Source organism: Eptatretus burgeri, chromosome 17, assembly GCF_056783735.1.
Source record: "Eptatretus burgeri isolate ZD-2024b chromosome 17, Ebu_testis_v1, whole genome shotgun sequence".
NCBI lineage: Eukaryota > Metazoa > Chordata > Myxini > Myxiniformes > Myxinidae > Eptatretus > Eptatretus burgeri.
This window is the reverse complement of record NC_140977.1, coordinates 60,364,822-60,382,381: the sequence shown is the minus strand read 5'-3', so window position 1 is coordinate 60,382,381 and position 17,560 is coordinate 60,364,822. Positions and strand designations below refer to the sequence as shown.

The 17,560-nt window shown below is 51.9% G+C and overlaps 1 protein-coding gene across 9 annotated transcripts in view; it reads right to left on the bottom strand.

Annotated features, from left to right (window-relative positions):
- LOC147010272 (uncharacterized) overlaps positions 1 to 17,560 on the bottom strand; it is a 223,358-nt gene that overhangs the window by 193,097 nt on the left and 12,701 nt on the right. The gene's annotated exons all lie outside the window — the stretch shown is intronic.

The window sequence follows — 17,560 nt, the reverse complement described above, 5'->3', positions numbered from 1 at the left end:
ACACACACACACACACACACACACACACACACACACACACACACACACACACACACACACACACACACACACACACACACATTGTTGCGGTTCTCGGAACCGCATGCATACAACAGATAGGAGTCCCGAGACAGTTATGCCATTAATATACGTGTTGATGGACCCCTTCCTTTTGTTTAGTGGGAAGACAAGGGAGTGCATTGCAATGGGCTAATAGTTAGGTTATCAAATCATTTTTCCCTTAGTTCATTCCCACCTTTTATTTTCGAGGTAAATCTGCCTCGCTTACCCCTCGTCTTGTTTACCACAGCTTGATGATCCACGGTGCCTTCTGCCTCGCTTGCACAGTCTCGTCTTGTCTACCATAACCGTGCACCAACGCCTCTCCGAAACCAGACATGTGCAGCGAGTCACGCAGTAAGGTGGGTGGGCTGCACCAGCATCTACCCAAAACCAGACATGTGCAGCGAGTCACACAGTAAGGTGGGTGGGCTGCACCAGCATCGACCCGAAACCAGACATGTGCAGCGAGTCACGCAGTAAGGTTGGCTGGCTGCACCAGCGTCTACCCGAAGCCCGGCCCAGGCTGGCGGGCCACATGGGGTGTCAGAGCCAGTCAGAACGCCCAACTCAGGCGATGACATTGGATTTGGCATGGCCCCTCGCCCGAGCTCCGGGCTCTATAAAACACGGAGAAATCCTCCGTGTAGGTGGAGAATTGAGAAGTGTGTGTGTGTTCGGTGTGTGTGTTCTTCACGCGGAGTGTTCCTGCTACTTTATTCCGCCCACGTCCCGCCTCAACGAACTGCCTCCTGCCTGGTCCCGCCGATTAATCCACCCTCGCCCTCTGGACTCCGCCCTTCTCCACTCAAGCTCCTCCCTCGGAACACGATCTCTACACGTGCGGCTGTGGCCAGAACAACGCGACTATTGCTGGGTACGCACCATGGAGCACCCCCCCCCCCCCCCGAAATGCCCAGGCACCGAAAGCTAGAACCTCAACTCCCCTCCCTCCCTGGCTGCAAAAGTCTTTTTTTTAAATCAGGGTTTCTTTTTCTGTGTGTGTATATGTGTATGTGTATGTGTATGTGTATGTGTATGTGTATGTGTGTGTATATGTGTATGTGTGTGTATATGTGTATGTGTATGTGTATGTGTATGTGTATGTGTATGTGTATGTGTATGTGTATGTGTATGTGTATGTGTATGTGTATGTATATGTGTATGTGTATGTGTATGTGTATGTGTATGTGTATGTGTATGTGTATGTGTATGTGTATGTGTATGTGTATGTGTATGTGTATGTGTATGTGTATGTGTATGTGTATGTGTATGTGTATGTGTATGTGTATGTGTATGTGTATGTGTGTGTGTATGTGTGTGTGTGTGTGTGTGTATGTGTGTATGTGTGTATGTGTGTATGTGTGTATGTGTGTATGTGTGTATGTGTGTATGTGTGTATGTGTGTATGTGTGTATGTGTGTATGTGTGTATGTGTGTATGTGTGTATGTGTGTGTGTGTGTGTGTGTGTGTGTGTGTGTGTGTGTGTGTGTGTGTGTGTGTGTGTGTGTGTGTGCGTGTGTGTGTGTGTGTGTGTGCTGGCACCTGTCTGGTAAGTAAGCCTGTAGAAGATCCTTATTGTTGCTACTGTAATTAATCTCGCATCAAGTCTGCACTGTGTCTGCTATAGTAAGATGCTTGTACTATTGCAGCACCCTACACCTCTCTCCTCTTTCCTTGCATTACATACCCAATAAATCTTTGTTGTGCCACATGTTTTTCCTTGCTTGCTGTAAATAAATAATCATTGGGAATGTTCCCAGTTCGCCTTTTCTCATTGGTCCAGCATGGTTCGAATCTAAGTTTAGCCGGGTCTTTATTCCCAACGATCCGTTCCCACTTTAGCCAGTACGTACTTGGCAGCGCCGCTCGGCTGCATCCAAACCAGTAGGGTGATCCGGTTCGGACAAGGCGTACCGAGGGCGTGGTTCCGCAGTGGTTAATTAGGTAACCCGATTCCATAGACGGGAGGACCCGAGGTCACGCGGTTGAGTTATTGGCATCCACGGTCGGTTAAGCGACCCACCCCATCACGGAATTATCCGTGAGCGACGGCCTACAATTCCGGGGAGTCTGGTGGGAATCGACGAAGCTTCCCCAACCTAGTGGTCTTCCCACCGTCCCCGCAACAATATATATATATATATATATATATATATATATATATATATATATATATATATATATATATATATATATATATATGTATGTATGTATGTATGTATGTATGTATGTATGTATGTATGTATGTATGTATGTATGTATGTATATATATATATATATATATATATATATATATATATATATATATATATATATATATATATATATATATAGAAACCATTGGCCTTCACACAAACAGTTGACCCAAAGTTTAGTTATTTCGTTAAGTATATGTGGATCGTTAGAATCTCTCCCCGATGTCTCATGGGAATTTCATGTGTGCGCTGCGAGTTTCTTTCTAGTTAGTCTTCTGCATTAAATCCCTCTCCCCTCCTTCAGCACCATTACGCACGTGTTCGAGGCCACGGACATAGGCGGGGGTGAGATCACCTCAGGACCGACTCGCCCCAGCAAGATGGAATGTTCCCCTCATCCAATCGGGGGTGAGATCACCTCAGAGCCGACGCCGCACAGCCAGATGGAATGTTCCCCTCGTCCAATGAGGGGAGGACACCGATCGCCCGACGCCCCCCCCCTCCGACCAATCCGGAGGCGAGTTACCTCAGAGCGGATCCCTCCACCTGCCTGGGGGAGGGATAAGAAGGGTGGCGTGCTGTCTAAGTGGCGGTCTTTTTCGGGGTTCCTTGTGTGCTGTATCACGTGGTTGGGTTTCATACATCATGACTCGCCCACTAGGGGTTGTTGTAGTGTGCATCCGATCGGGCAATAAAGCGGAGTCGCGACTTCACTCTCGTGTGTCTGCACCTCGGACACTACAGTTGGCAACGAAGATGGTTGATAACTGGGTCACGGCGCACGGAGAGATGCCCTTTTTCGTCGGGGACGATTTCGAGTTGTTTTCGGAACAATTGGGGTACTATTTCCACGCGAATGACGTGGTTGACGAGGGCAAACAAAAGTCGATCTTGCTCGCCTCGCTGTCGACGGAACATTATCGACTGAGTGATTTAGTGGCGCCGGACAAGCCCAGTGGGGACACGCTATTGTTTCAGGACATTGTGCAGAGGATGAAAGCACACATGGCACCGGAGAAGTCATTACAGCAAGCTCGATACCAGTTCGATCACCGCACGAAAGGTACGGAAGAGCGCGTCGCGGATTTCGTGGCGCGAGTGAAGCATTCGTCCATGGCTTGCAGGTTCACGGCAGGGGAGCCTCCAGCTCGACTCAAAGATCGATTTATTTCTGGATTACAAGATGCAAAAATGGTTTCGGCGATTCTACGGCTGAGGGGTGAAGACATTACATTCAACTCTGCAGTCGAAACTGCTACAGCTGTCAAGCAGACTCTCGGAGATGTTCAGGCCATCGCCAGCCACAGCATGCGAGATGGCCCGGGGGTCCATGCGGTGTCGCGAGCGCCCCAGGCCGCACGCGCGACCTTCGGGACGGGCCAGGGCCAGACGTCGCAACGCGGCCGCGCGAGCGGCGGGGTGACCCCGCAGACATGTTGGGGATGCGGAGGTCGACACCTGGGGCATGTGTGCCCGTATAAAAACGCCGTGTGTTTACATTGTCACAAGGTGGGCCATCTGAAACGTGAGTGCCGAGTGGCGTTGGCCACCATTGAGGTCATGGATGGAGATGTGCGCGACGATTCCGACGACCCGGGGCAAGTCCTGCAACCTGTGTGAGGCGATCCCGGCGACCCAGGGCGGAACCTGCAGCCGATGATGAGCCTGTTTTCAATTGGTCCTGCGGCGACACAACCGATGACGGTAGAAATCGAAGTAAACAAGATGCCGATCATGTTTCAGATTGATACGGGAGCGGCTGTGTCGATCATAGACGAACAGACCGCGCGTGGACTCAATGGCCTAAAGCTTATCAGGTCAAACCTCACGCTGTACACGTACACCCGCGAGAAGATAACGCCAGTCGGGATGGCAGACGTGTGTGTAGTCTACCAAGGCCAGGTCGCCGCGCTTCTGTTGTATGTGGTGCGGGGCAGGGGGCAGTCTCTCCTTGGCCGGGACTGGCTGACCCGCATCAGGTTAGACTGGGCCGCCGTTCACCTTGTGCAACCAATGCCGAGCCGATGGGAGGATCAGTTGGAGAAGATTCTTCAAAGACATCAAGGTTTGTTTTGTGACGACCTTGGGAAACTCAGGGACGTGCAGGCAAAGCTCTTCCTGAAGGAGGGGGTGGTTCCTTGTTTTTGTAAACCACGACCGGTGCCGTATGCCCTGCGGGACAAGGTCAAGGGTGAACTGGATAGGCTGGAGACCTGTGGAGTGATCGAACGGGTGTCGTACAAAGATTGGGCCACCCCGGTCGTCACGGTGCTGAAACGGAATGGGGACGTCCGATTGTGCGGGGACTTCAAGACCACTGTTAACGCGGGGCTCAGCGTGGAGCAGTATCAGCTGCCGTCAATCGATGAGATGTATGCACGGCTGGAAGGGAGTCAATACTTCACGAAGCTTGACCTGCCTGACGCATATTTTCACCTGGCGATGGATCCTGGGAGTAGCGACCTTTTGACAATCAACACGTGTCAAGGACTCTATCGATATACCCGACTCTGTTTTGGGATTGCTTCGGCCCCGGCCTTGTGGCAGAAAGCCATGGATCAGGTTAGCATTGGCCTGCCCACTCAAACCTACCTGGACGATGTGCTCATTGCGGGGAAAACGGTGGACGAGCACCTTGCGAACATTGCCCAAGTGCTGATGAAGCTGGAAGCGTGCGGCCTGCGCTTGAACAGGGACAAGTGCGCGTTCTTCCAGCAGCGCTTGGAATACCTTGGGCACATCATCACGCCGGAGGGGCTGTTGAAAGGCCCTCGGAAGGTGGAGGAAATTCAGCACATGCCACCGCCCCGCGACAAGACGCAGCTGCGCTCATTCATTGGTATGGCGCAATATTACCAAAGATTTGAGCGGGTTCAGCTCGCAGCTTGCACCGTTAACGCGGTTGCTCAGGAAGGACGAGCGCTGGGCCTGGGGGCCTGCACACCAGGCGTCGTTCGACCGTGTCAAGCGGCTGCCCACAGAGGATACGGTCCTCGTGCACTACGAGCCTGCACGTCCGCTCTTATTGGCATGTGACAGCTCTGCATACTGTATCGGGGCGGTGCTCTCCCACAGGATGGACGATGATTCCGAGCGGCCTGTTTGTTTTGCATCCCGGACCCTGTCCACGGCAGAGCGGGAATATGCCAAGATCGAGCGCGAGGCTCTCAGCCTCGTCTCGGGTGTGCGGAGGTTTCATCAATACCTGCTGGGTCGGCATTTCACTTTGCAGACTGATCACAAACCACTTCAATTCATCCTGAAACCCGAACGCGGGGTGCCGGTGGCGGCGGCTGCGCGAATACAGCGGTGATGTCTATTCCTTGTTGCTTACAACTACGATATTCAGTTCCGAAGCACCGAGAAGTTTGCTGCCTACAGCTACGATATTCAGTTCCGAAGCAGCGAGAAGCATGCGAACTGTGACGGTCTCTCGCGCTTGCCTTGCGCGGAGGGTCAGCTTCGTCTGAATCAGCCGACCGGGTTGATGTGTTTGCACTGAGCCAGGTCCAAAGCGGGCCAGTCACGGCCAAACAGGTCGCGGTGGAATCGGCTCATGATCCAGTGCTCGCCCGTGTCGTTCAGGCGATTTCTATGGGGAATTGGAGCGATCTACCTTCAACACCGGCATTTCAGTCTTTCGCGTCGCGCGCATCGGAGCTGTCGTTGGCCCAACGGTGCATTATGTGGGGAATGAGAGCGGTGATTCCACCGAAGTTCAGGCAGCATTGTTTGGAAGAACTACATGTCAGTCACTTTGGCATCATGAAGACCAAGAGTCTGGCTTGTAGCCTGTTGTGGTGGCTGGAGTTGGATAAACATTGAACAGATGGTTAAGCATTGCGCCACTTGTCAGTCAGATGCTGATAATCCGCGTCGAGCTTCGGGACTATGGCCAATCCCAGCCAGGGCCTGGTGGAGGGTCCATGTGGATTTTGCTGCTCCTGTTAAAGGCAAAATGTTTTTGATTGTGATTGATGCGTTCTCTAAATGGCCGGAGGTTGTAGTAATGCAGCAGACATCGGCAAACATTACAGTTGAGAAACTGTGGACGATCTTTGCTAATAAAGGAATACCCGAGATTCTGGTCTCTGTTAACGGTCCGCAGTTCATCGCAGGTACATTTGATAATTTTATGCGTCAAAACGGTATTTGACATCTGAGGTCCGCACCGTATCATCCTGCCACAAATGGGCAGGCGGAATCATTTGTTAAAATGTTGAAACGGGCTTTGCGTAGAGGGGAGGATGCACCTGTGCAGACAGTGGTTGATGTATTTTTGCTCCAATACAGAAACGCTATTCATCCTGCCAATCATCTGTATGGACGGGCATTGCGGTCTAGACTGAATTTACTGCGACCTGGAAGGTCGGTGGGTGGGGTGGTGTCGCGCCCGTCGCTGGTGCATGGCTTTGATGTGGGACAGCGGGTAATGGTACGCGATTACCACCACGATTCCAAATGGGTGCCGGCCGTGGTCTCTGTGATACTGGGACCGGCAAATTGCATGGTGCGGACTGATGGTGGGGAGGTGTGGAAGTGGCACGTGGATCAAATGCATGATCGCTGTTCTGCGTCACCCCCCCCCCCCCGTGCCAAGCGACATGGGGCCCCCCACCTGTGATATCGCCGAGGCCAGACGTGGAATCGCCAAGGCCAGACGTGCCGACACCCACAGGGTATTCACCTGATTCAGTCCTGCCCGAGGGAGACGAGCAAGCTTGTCGGCCGGGGGCGCTTGATGTTGCGGATGGAGCAAGTCCGGCGAGGGTGTCACCTCAACCGAGCCAGGAGGGGTCTGAGCCTCGGTCATCGGGCGCGCTGTCCGCCCAAGGCGGATCAAAAAACGACTGCGGTACTTGGAGAATTTTGAATGTTGATTGGTTTCATTTGGTAATTTTATAATTGTTATCTCATCATTATAATTGTCATTTTACGAGGGGAGGAGTGTGCTGTATCACGTGGTTGGGTTTCATATATCATGACTCGCCCGCTTGCGGTTGTTGTCGTGTGCATCCGATCAGGCAATAAAGCAGAGTCGCTACTTCACTCTCGTGTCTGTCTGCACCTCGGACACTACACCTTGGTGGTCGATGGTAGTGTTGATGCTCGTGGTGGTGGTGGTGGTGGTCGTGGCGGAGGCGTTTCATGTTTCTCGTGTCGTCGATCGTCGTTCGTGGCAGCCGGGAACGTGGGCTCGTTGGATTCTGGGTTGTGGGTTTGAGTCCCACCGTGGTGGGTTGCGTTGGAGCACTTGAGCTGGGGATCCCCATTCCCGTCCACGGAGTCCAAGCTCCACAAGTGCGAGTCGGTAAAACCGCACGAGGCGGCCAGGTACCCGGCCAGACTCTGACCCTCAGCTCGCCTTCCATCCCGAGCTGAAGGGCCGAATAAAGACCCACGAGGTCCATTTCTTATATCCAAGCCGGTAGGCGGCGATGGGCCGCCGATCATGGAAACTATAAGATGTAGAGCAAAATGGATGTCATATAGCAGATAAGGAATCACCTTAAGATTATGCATGTCAAATCTCATCCAGTTCCATCTAGTGATAACGACTCTGTGTCCATTTGAATGAAAAGTAGCGAAAATGCGGTTTCAAATCAGAAATTCCCAAAGTTCGAGGGGGTGCTGTGGGTGACCAAAGATCTAAATCGAAAATCCGGCTCAATCGTTTGTGCACAATGTATTCCAGAGTATTAGTGTGAATTTTCATGACCATTTGACCATAATCCGAAGAGTAGTAGCATTTGGCGCGAAGGCACCACCAGATCTCGCATGTTATTGATTTTTGCACGAATTGACCTTTGAACCCTGACCTAAGCGAAATCGGTCAATATGTCCTGAGGCAAAGTTGTAGTAACATGAACCTGCAAAGTTTCATTCGTATCAATGCACTCACCTGGTTGCTCGTGGATCTTCAATTTTCGCCAATTTTCACGCATACCCAAATTGTAGGGGGCGCTGCGGGTAAAGTATTCCATATATCACAAAAAACGGAATATATTTGATACAGCATCATCTGTAGATCATCCGTGCCAAATTTCATTACCCAACGTGAGATAATAGCTTTCGGAAATGATTTCGCGTGAACGGTACCGATTTAAGGTTTTTTTCGGTTGTTGCTGGAGAACCAAAACGTCCCTAGCAACCATCACAATTTCCAAAGCACATGGTCATAAGATGTACCTACCACCCAAGTTTGGTCAAAATCCACCCACATTTACAACCAATTATGCTGATGACAAACGAACAAACATCCAAACAAACAGACAGAATTAGATAAATAAGGGTCACCTATTTCGGCGACCCAATATATTGTTACGGCTGTGGAAATTCGCAAACCACCATTCAGGTCCCGGAGGTGAGATATCTCTAAGTACCTGTGGAGTGAGCCCAAACCCATTGTTTAGAGGAAATTAATGTGATTCATTCGGGCTGCGACGCTTTGAGATAGCCGTTTTTCTGTTCTATCTTTATTTTGAACCAACCACGCTCCAACCGTCAGACAACAACAACAACGCCAACAGCCACGACCTTTACCTTCACAACTCGCTCCCGCAAACATCACATCACCGCCATTCCAAACGGCACCATGGCCATCGGCCACTGCCGGAAACCCTCCACCACCTTCACCTCCCTCCTTCAACGGCCATTCCCGCACCACCTGTGAGCAACGAGCGTCGGGCTGTCCTGGGCTCGTACAAGATACGCGCCAAGCCGCGAGTGCAAATAGCAGCCTTTCCGAGGAGAATTCGGATCAGGAATGCAACACGCCCACTTCTGATCCGTCCAATTAGGAAGCGCGGGGCGGCTTGGCCCCACCTCCAGGCGCGTCTGTCTGGAATCGAGATATGCAAATCCTAGGATCAGGGGAGATTCACGCCCCTTTTCCTCCGTCCAATCGGCGAGCGTGGCTCCGCCCTCGAGGAGATCCTGATCCGGAAATTTGCATATTGTTTTTTCCTGCCGGCCTATAAAACGGCGAGCGTGAGGCAAATGAGAATAGTTGTTGCGCAGAGGAGTTTGTTGCGCAGAAGAGTTGTTGCACAGAGAGTTAGTTTTTGGTTGGAGTTGTTGCGAGGCAGTCAAGTCGGGTTGGAGAGCGGAGTGGAGTCGGGAGGCGAAGGCGTCAAGGTGGTTTTCTGCAGTCGGCTGAGGAGAATTGGGGGAAGAGTCCAAGGAGCTCGGGTCCGAGGCAGGGAAGACTGCGGACGGCGACGAGGTCGCGGTGGGATCGCTCATCTAGGGACCCAAGCAAGCCAGTTATTCTCCTTCCCCAGAGCATCAATGATCCCCCCCCTTTCCCCCGTGCTGAGATAGTGCAAAAAGGGGGCCCCGTTCCCACCCCACTCCAAGCGGTGCTAACGAAACCCGCGAAGGAGCACGAAGTCGGGGCACCGCCACGCAGCCACATTTGCGGCTCGTCACGAGGACGCGGGTGGGACCCCCCCGGTCTCGCGGACCTGACCACTCCTTCAGGTCCCGCGCACACATTGGCCTATGGGCCCGTCTGCCCCCTTGCCTCTGAGGGTGGCTTCTTTCCTTTGCTTTTGAGTAAATGTGTGTCGGCGCCGTCTGTGAAGTAAAACCGTATAACTGCTGCCGTGTGTACGCGTATTCGGTAGTATCTCTGCGTCATTGTTTCTTTTGTTGCATTTGATATATGTGCATTCTGTTTGGCTGTATATGTGTGCTCTATGTGTGTCGTGTAAATAAAGTGCATTATGTTGAATTGTTCCCCGTTTCGCTGAGTCCTTTCCTTCGATTGAATCTCCATCTTGCTTCACGTAAAGGGTTCGTTCATAGTGGGCTTAAAACGCCCGATAATTAATCGGAACCATCGAGGCCGACGATAACACCGCTCGGTTATCCCGATAGTACGGAACAGGCCGCCCAAGCGGCTCGTGTCCGGAGTCGACCTGCGGCGAGGTACGATCGCCCGGTTTACCATCCGCGTGGGTACTTAGGTAGGTCGAGTTTGGCGAACAACCCTATCCTACGCGGGTGGCCGATTGGCACGATTGTGGTGAGGTCGAAAGGCCCACCCGTGACTGGCTCCGGGCGATAGTTCCCGGAGGGTCACGAGTGAATTGTCCGTCCGGTGGGCGACGTGCTGCGATTCGAGTCACGTGGCCGTTCGCACGCCGGCGGGCACGACTTCGCAACAATAATATATATATATATATATATATATATATATATATATATATATATATATATATATATATATATATATATATATATATATATATATATATATATATATATATATATATATATATATATATATATATATTGTAACAGAAATGGCCCTTAGTGTGTTATTAAATATAGGATTAGCCCAGTTCCCCCCAGTAAATGCATGTTTAGCCAGATTGTTTGGTAATTGGACGTTACATGTGTGTCGGGAGGTGTAGGGGCTGTTCATTGTTCGTACGGTGGTGGTGTACCGAGAGGTTCTTCTTCTTCCTTCCCCTCTCCGGATGACAGTCCCCGCCCAGCGCTCTGAGAGGGTGTGGCCTAGAGAGAGCGAGCGCCGGAAAGGCAGGGGTGGATCTGCGACGAGCGCTGAGGTGGTGCGATCGGCTGTACAAGGGTCGGCTGTGTCCGTTTTGCGATCGGCTTTCGTGAGGAACGAGCCAAAAGAAAGGCAGGGAAGGGCCTGCATGAGGTCTGTCTGCCGTCGGCTGGGAGGCGAGCGAGTGCCGGAAAGGCAGGGGTGGATCTGCCTGAGGTCGAGTGTGCGATCGGCAGTAGGAGGAACTGAACCTGAGGGTTAGTCAGCGATCTGCTGAGGGAGTAACTCGCGGTGCGTGTGGTCGGCGATCTGTAAGAGAGGAACGGCCTGAACCTGAGGGTTGAGTCGGCAATTTGCCGAGGCAGTAACTGAGCCTGAGTGTCGAGTGAGGATTCTGCTGTATGGAAACGACTAGTGGGAGGCTGCAATCTGCTTCGAGAGGAACTGGCTGCTGAGCGAGTCGGCGATCGACTTTATGAGGTCATAGACAGGTTCAACCTGCGTCTAACCACGGAGCCTCAGTCCTTACTCCCGGCACGGCCCGACACGTCTTTTGGTCCCATCGATCCACCTGCGGAGTCCTACACCTCGATTTAGCCTTGTCTGGTGAACAGGCCAGGCCTGGATTTGTTTGCTGGACCTTGTGAAAAGCCAGCTGGAGCATACCATAGATCTTTCCTCTTGTGCTGTCGACCTCGCGGGGTCGGAGGCTGCATGCGTGAGGGGGGCGACAAAAGGACGCCGCCATTTTGACATGCTGCATGCTCGAATCCGTTGATATCGCCTTGTCATGAGCCGCATTCGTGCATTTGACACTTTTCCTCTCGTCCATGAGGCATCACCAAGTACTCTGTCTTGTCTGCATGCTGTCCGTGTCTTGTCTGCATGCTTTCTAAGGTTTATCTCGCTAGGGTTCCCTTTGAAACCCGTTGCTCCCCAGTTAAGAACGGGTTATAGAATAATTATAACATTGTCGTGAATGCTTTGCTTGTGTTGCATTCCCCAATGTGTCCCCAATAAATCTAGCTGAGTTATACGAGATTTGCCGCCTTGAATTTATTCTTGCTGTGCCGAGGAACGATCCGCTCGATTTGGATATAAAACCAGTATGGTTACGGACTGGAAGACTCTGCTCAGTCTCTGACAAAACCAGTCTGTAACCGGGGTTTATTCCACCAGCTGGCAAGGCACAGGTGTATTTTGGTATCGTGATCTGAGGCGCGTAACCCGAGAATTGTGCCGAAACAGCCGGCGTTATAACCCCGGAGACTGTGGTGCTGTTAAGTGATGCCGAATCTTCAGCATTTGGCTGTCAAGAGTAGAGTGTGATTGACATCACTCATCCGAATCCTTAACACTGTGGTCAAGAGTCGGGTGTGAATCCCGCCACATCGTTAACATATATAAACATATATATATATACATATACATATATATATATATATATATATGATTTCAGAATCCAGTCTGATGAATGCATCCACACAACCAGGTCCTCAGACAGTTATTTCCTAAAATGCATGTTCAGATTAGCCACATCCCCATGTCTAATGGGATCTTAAATGTGATGTGTTGAGAAGGGTAAAGGATAGATCTCCTCTCTTATGGGAAGTTTTTTTTTTTCTTGATGACAGACACGTTTACACACATTTCTTTTGCGAGCGCCGGCACCCACCTTATTTTTTCTCAACAACATTTTTTCACGAGCTCTGAAGCCCGCCCTCATTTTTCCTCAGCAACATTCTTTCACGAGCTCCGACGCCCGCCTTTTTTGAGAGCACACGGGTCATCATGTTAACCGTGCGCCAGTGGGGCGGGGTGAGCGTGGGGTGGGTTGGACCCGCAGAGACGCCCCGGAGATATAAATACGAGCGAGAGAAAGAGTGAGGTTCGTTCTGCGAGCGGGACTTTCTGAAGAGAAAGAGATACGTTCTGCGAGGAGAGACGTTCCGAGAGAAAGCGTGAGGGACGTTCTGTGAGGCGGGATTTTCTGAAGAGAAAGATACGTTCTGTGAGAAGAGACATTATGAGAAAAAGTGAGGAAAAAGCAAAAGAGGGACGTTCTGAAGAGAAAGAGATACGTTCTGTGAGGAGCCGTTCTGAGAAAAAGTGTGAGGAAAAAGCGAAATAGGGACGTTCTGAACAGAAAGATACTATTACGAATTCTGGCCCGCCCGGCATGCGAGCGGCCGCGTACCTCGAATGGCAGCTGCCTCGCCCACCGGACAGACAATTCAGTCGTGACCCTCCTTGGAACTACCGCCAGGAGCTAGTCACGGGTGGGGGTTTAAGCTCACCACGATCGTGCCAATTGCCCAACCACGCAGGATAGGGTTTGCTCGCCAAATTCGACCTACCAAACTACTTGCGCGAGTAGTCGACCGGGCGATTGTACCTCGTCGCAGGTCGGCCAAGGACACGAACCGCTTAAGTGGTCCGTTCCGTGCTACAGTGATAACCGAGCGGTGTTATCGCCGACCTCGACGGATGCGATTCTGTTTACCGGGCGTTCAAAACCCACTATTCATTCCACGATACAAGATGGCACTTTCACAAGGGAAATGGACGCAACGAACGGGATACGTTTCACACAAGGACATTTATTCATACAGCACACATATTCATAAGCAAGGCAGTCATGCAATAAAACAAGCAAGATATAGAAAACAAAAGCAATACGACCGACTCAAAGCAAGGATTAATTTACATGCACAGTTGCTTACACAGTTTCTACTTGGCAGGACACGGCGCCACAGCATGCATACAAAAAACAAAGAAATGGCCACCCCCAAAGACGAGGGTGGCAGACAGGGTCCGCGGACCTTTATGGCACGGGACCTGGAGGACCGAACGGGTCCCGTGAGACCGAAGGGTCTTACCCGCACCCTCGTGGCGCAACGTCGACTCCCCACGGCCTTGTGTAGCCGTGCCTGACCTCGGGCCCTGGCGTGGTCAGCGAGCTCTCTCCGGCGTTGCTGCTGGTGCTTCCACAATCCACGACCAAACAAGCAAAATACTAAGGGGCAGAAGGGGCTTCAGGACCAGAGAGAGAGAAGCCCAAAACGAAGAGTCCAAACGAAGGGCAGGAGAAGAGAAGCCCAAGGGGTGACCAGCGCCACGAGACCAAGAACGAACGAGCCAGCATGAACCGAGAAGAGACCCCCCGAGCCTCGCGTCTGTTTGCCTTTTGTAAAGCGGGGCTCCGCCCTTTGCCCCACCCTGTTTCTGGCTCCACCTCCCTTCTGGAAGCTCCCCAAAAAGGGGCGTGCCCTCTCGCTCTCCCCTCCCCGCGCCGTGCGGGGGACAAGGAAAGTCAGTTTTAGCTCGGGGCCAGGGTATTATTCCCCAAAATCACAGCCCAAATGAATCACATAAATTCCCTCAAGACAACGGATTTGGGGCTAACGACACATGTACTTAGAGATATCTCACCTACGGGCCCTTCATGGTATAATGCGAATTTCCACAGCCGTAACACTATCTTTCTGTTCAGAACGTCCCTCTTTCACTTTTTCCTCACACTTTTTCTCAGTACGTCTCACAGGACATATCTCTTTCTCTTCAGAACGTCCCTCTTTCGCTTATTCCTCAAACTTTTTCTCAGAACTTATCTTTCTCTTCAGAACGTCCCGCCTCACAGAACGTATCTTTCTCTTCAGAATGTCCCTCTCGCTTTTTCCTCACTTTTTCTCAGAACGTCTGCCCTCACAGAATGAACCTCATGCTTTCTCTTCAGAACGTCCCGCCTCACAGAACGTAGTGTTACGGCTGTGGAAATTCGCAATACACCATAAAGGGTCCTTAGATCAGTTATGACGCTAAGTTTATGTGCAGCAATGTCCCCACCGTTGTTAAAGGTATTTCTTCATGTTTCACCGGGCTGCGACTCTTTGAGATAGGGTTTTTCTTTATCGATATCGTTATTTCGAGCCACCATTGCAACAAACCTCCACACAAACAACCGCCACCACCAACTATGCCACAACGCCAACCATGTTAAACACCACCTCCACAACCACCACCACCAGCGTCGCTCTCAACAACCGCTTCCGAATGGCAGAACAAAAAACTCCTGCGAGCCTGTGGGGTTTTTTTCCCGCCTGTTCTTCCCCGCGCTTGGTGTGGGGGGGTGCGATCCGAGTTGGTGTCAAAGGTCATGTAAAGGAGGGGTGAGACGTATTGAAAAAAGTGTAAGGAAAAAGCGAAAGAGGGACGTTCTGAACAGAAAGATAGTGTTACGGCTGTGGAAATTCGCATTATACCATGAAGGGCCCGTAGGTGAGATATCTCTAAGTACATGTGTCGTTAGCCCCAAATCCGTTGTCTAGAGGGAATTTATGCGATTCATTCGGGCTGCGACGGTTTGAGATAGCCGTTTTTCTGTTCTATCTTTATTTTGAACCAACCACGTCTCAACCGCCATCACACAACAACCACCACGCCAGCAGCCATGACCTTTACCTTCACAACTCAATCCCGCAAACATCGCATCACCGTCATTCCCAAACGGCACGATAACCATAAAACCACCACCGATAAAGCCTCCACCACCCTCACCTCTCTCCTTCTACGGCCATTCCCGCACCACCTGTGAACACTGAGCGTCGGGCTGTCTTGGGCTCGTTCAAGATACGCACCGAGCCGCGAGTGCAAATAGCGGCCTCTCCGAGGGAGAATTCAGATCAAGAACACTACACGCCCACTTCTGATCCGTCCAATCAGCAAGCGCGGAGCAGCTTGTCCCCGCCTCCAGGCGCATCCGTGTGAAATCGATATATGCAAATTCAAGGATCAGGGGAGGTTCACGCCCACTTTTCCTCCGTCCAATTGGCGAGCGTGGCTCCGCCCCCGAGGTAATCCTGATCCGGAAATTTGCATATTGTTTTCTCCTGCCGGCCTATAAAACGGCGAGCGCAAGGCGAATCGTAGCAGAGTGTGGCAGCGGCAGAGTGTGGCAGCAGGGCAGAGTGTGGCAGCAGGGCAGAGTGTGGCAGCAGGGCAGAGTGTGGCAGCAGGGCAGAGTGTGGCAGCAGGGCAGAGTGTGGCAGCAGGGCAGAGTGTGGCAGCAGGGCAGAGTGAGTCGAGTCATCGGTGTGGCAGCGAGTTGGGTTCTGCAGTCAGCTGAGGAGAGTTGCGGGAAGAGGCAAAGGAGCTCGGGTCCGAGGCGAGAAGGACGGCTGTCGGCGACGAGGTCACGGTGTGAGATTGCTCGTCGCGGGACCCAAGCCAGCCAGCCATTTTCCTCCCCCAGGGCATCAACAATTCCCCTTTTCCCCCGCGCTGAGATAGTGCAAAAAGGAGGCCCCGTTCCCACCACACTCCAAACGTCGTGCCAACGAAACCCGCCAGGGAGCACGGAGTCGGGGCACAGCCATGCGGCCACATCTGCGGCTCGTCCACCAACGCGTCACGAGGACGCGGGTAGGACCCACCCGGTCTCGCGGACCTGGCCACTCCTTCAGGTCACGCGTGCATATTGGCCTACAGGCCCGTCTGCCCCCTTGTCGATGAGGGTGGCTTCTTTCCTTTGCTTTTGAGTAAATGTGTGTTGGCGCCGTCTGTTAAGTAGAACTGTATAAGTGTTGCCGTGTGTACGCGTATTCGGTTGTAACTCTGTGTCATTGTTTCTTTTGTTTTAACGGCTATATGTGCATTTTGACTGTTTGGCTGTATATGTGTGCTTTCCGTGTGTCGCGTAATAAATGTGCATTGTGTGAACTGTTTTCCCGTTTCGCTTCGTCTTTTCTTTATTGACCCTCCATCCTGCTTCACGTAAAGGGTTCATAGTGGGCTTAATATGCCCGGTAATTAATCTGAACCATCCAGGTCAGCGATAACACTGCTCAATTATCCCGATAGCAGGGAACGGGCCGCCCAAGCGGCCCGTGTCCGAAGTCGACCTGTCGACCATTCGCGCAGGTACTTAGGTAGATCGAATTTGGAGAGCGACCCTATCCTGCGCGGGTGGGCAATTGGCACGATCGTGGTGAGGTTAAACCCCCACCCGTGACTAGCTCCCGGCGTTGGTCCGAGAGGGTCACGACAGAATTGTCCGTTCCGGTGGGCGAGGCGGCCGCCATTCGAGTCCAGCGGCCGATCGCATGCCGGCGGGCGCGAATTCGCAACAATACGTTCTGTGAGGCGGGACGTTCTGAAGAGAAGGATACGTTCTGAAGAGAAAGATACGTTCTGAGAAAAAGTGTGAGGAAAAAGCGAGAGGGATGTTCTGAAGAGAAAGAGATACGTTCTGTGAGGAGACGTTCTGAGAAAAAATGAGGAAAAAGCGACAGAGGGACGTTCTGAAGAGAGAGATACGTTCTGAAGAGAAGAGTGCTTCGGCAGGTGAGCGTGTGGTGCACGTGTGGGTGTGCGCGTGGATGTGAGTGGCGCCATTAGCGGGTGGGGCACGGGTCGGTCACCGACAAAACCATGGTCAAAACCCGCGACGGACCATCTCGGTGCCCTCCAGACTTCGAGTGGCATTCAAGGCTGCCCCGCGAGAGGGTGCACAGCAAAGCTGGTTGCCGGTGATGGACGTGACACACACGCACGCATCTCAGAACGTTTTTGCTTCATGGACGACTTTCTGGTGAGCGAGACGATTTTCTCCACCCCCCCCCCCCCCGCCCCCGAATGATCTGCTTGGTACCCTTGTCTGTGTTTAGCTGCAACTCAACCCCCGATAAGCATCTGCTCTTTGTCTCTCTCCTGGCATTTTGATTGCTTTTGCTTTGTGCCATCCTGTGCCCTGGACAGGGGGGGGTCTTTCACAAAACGTTC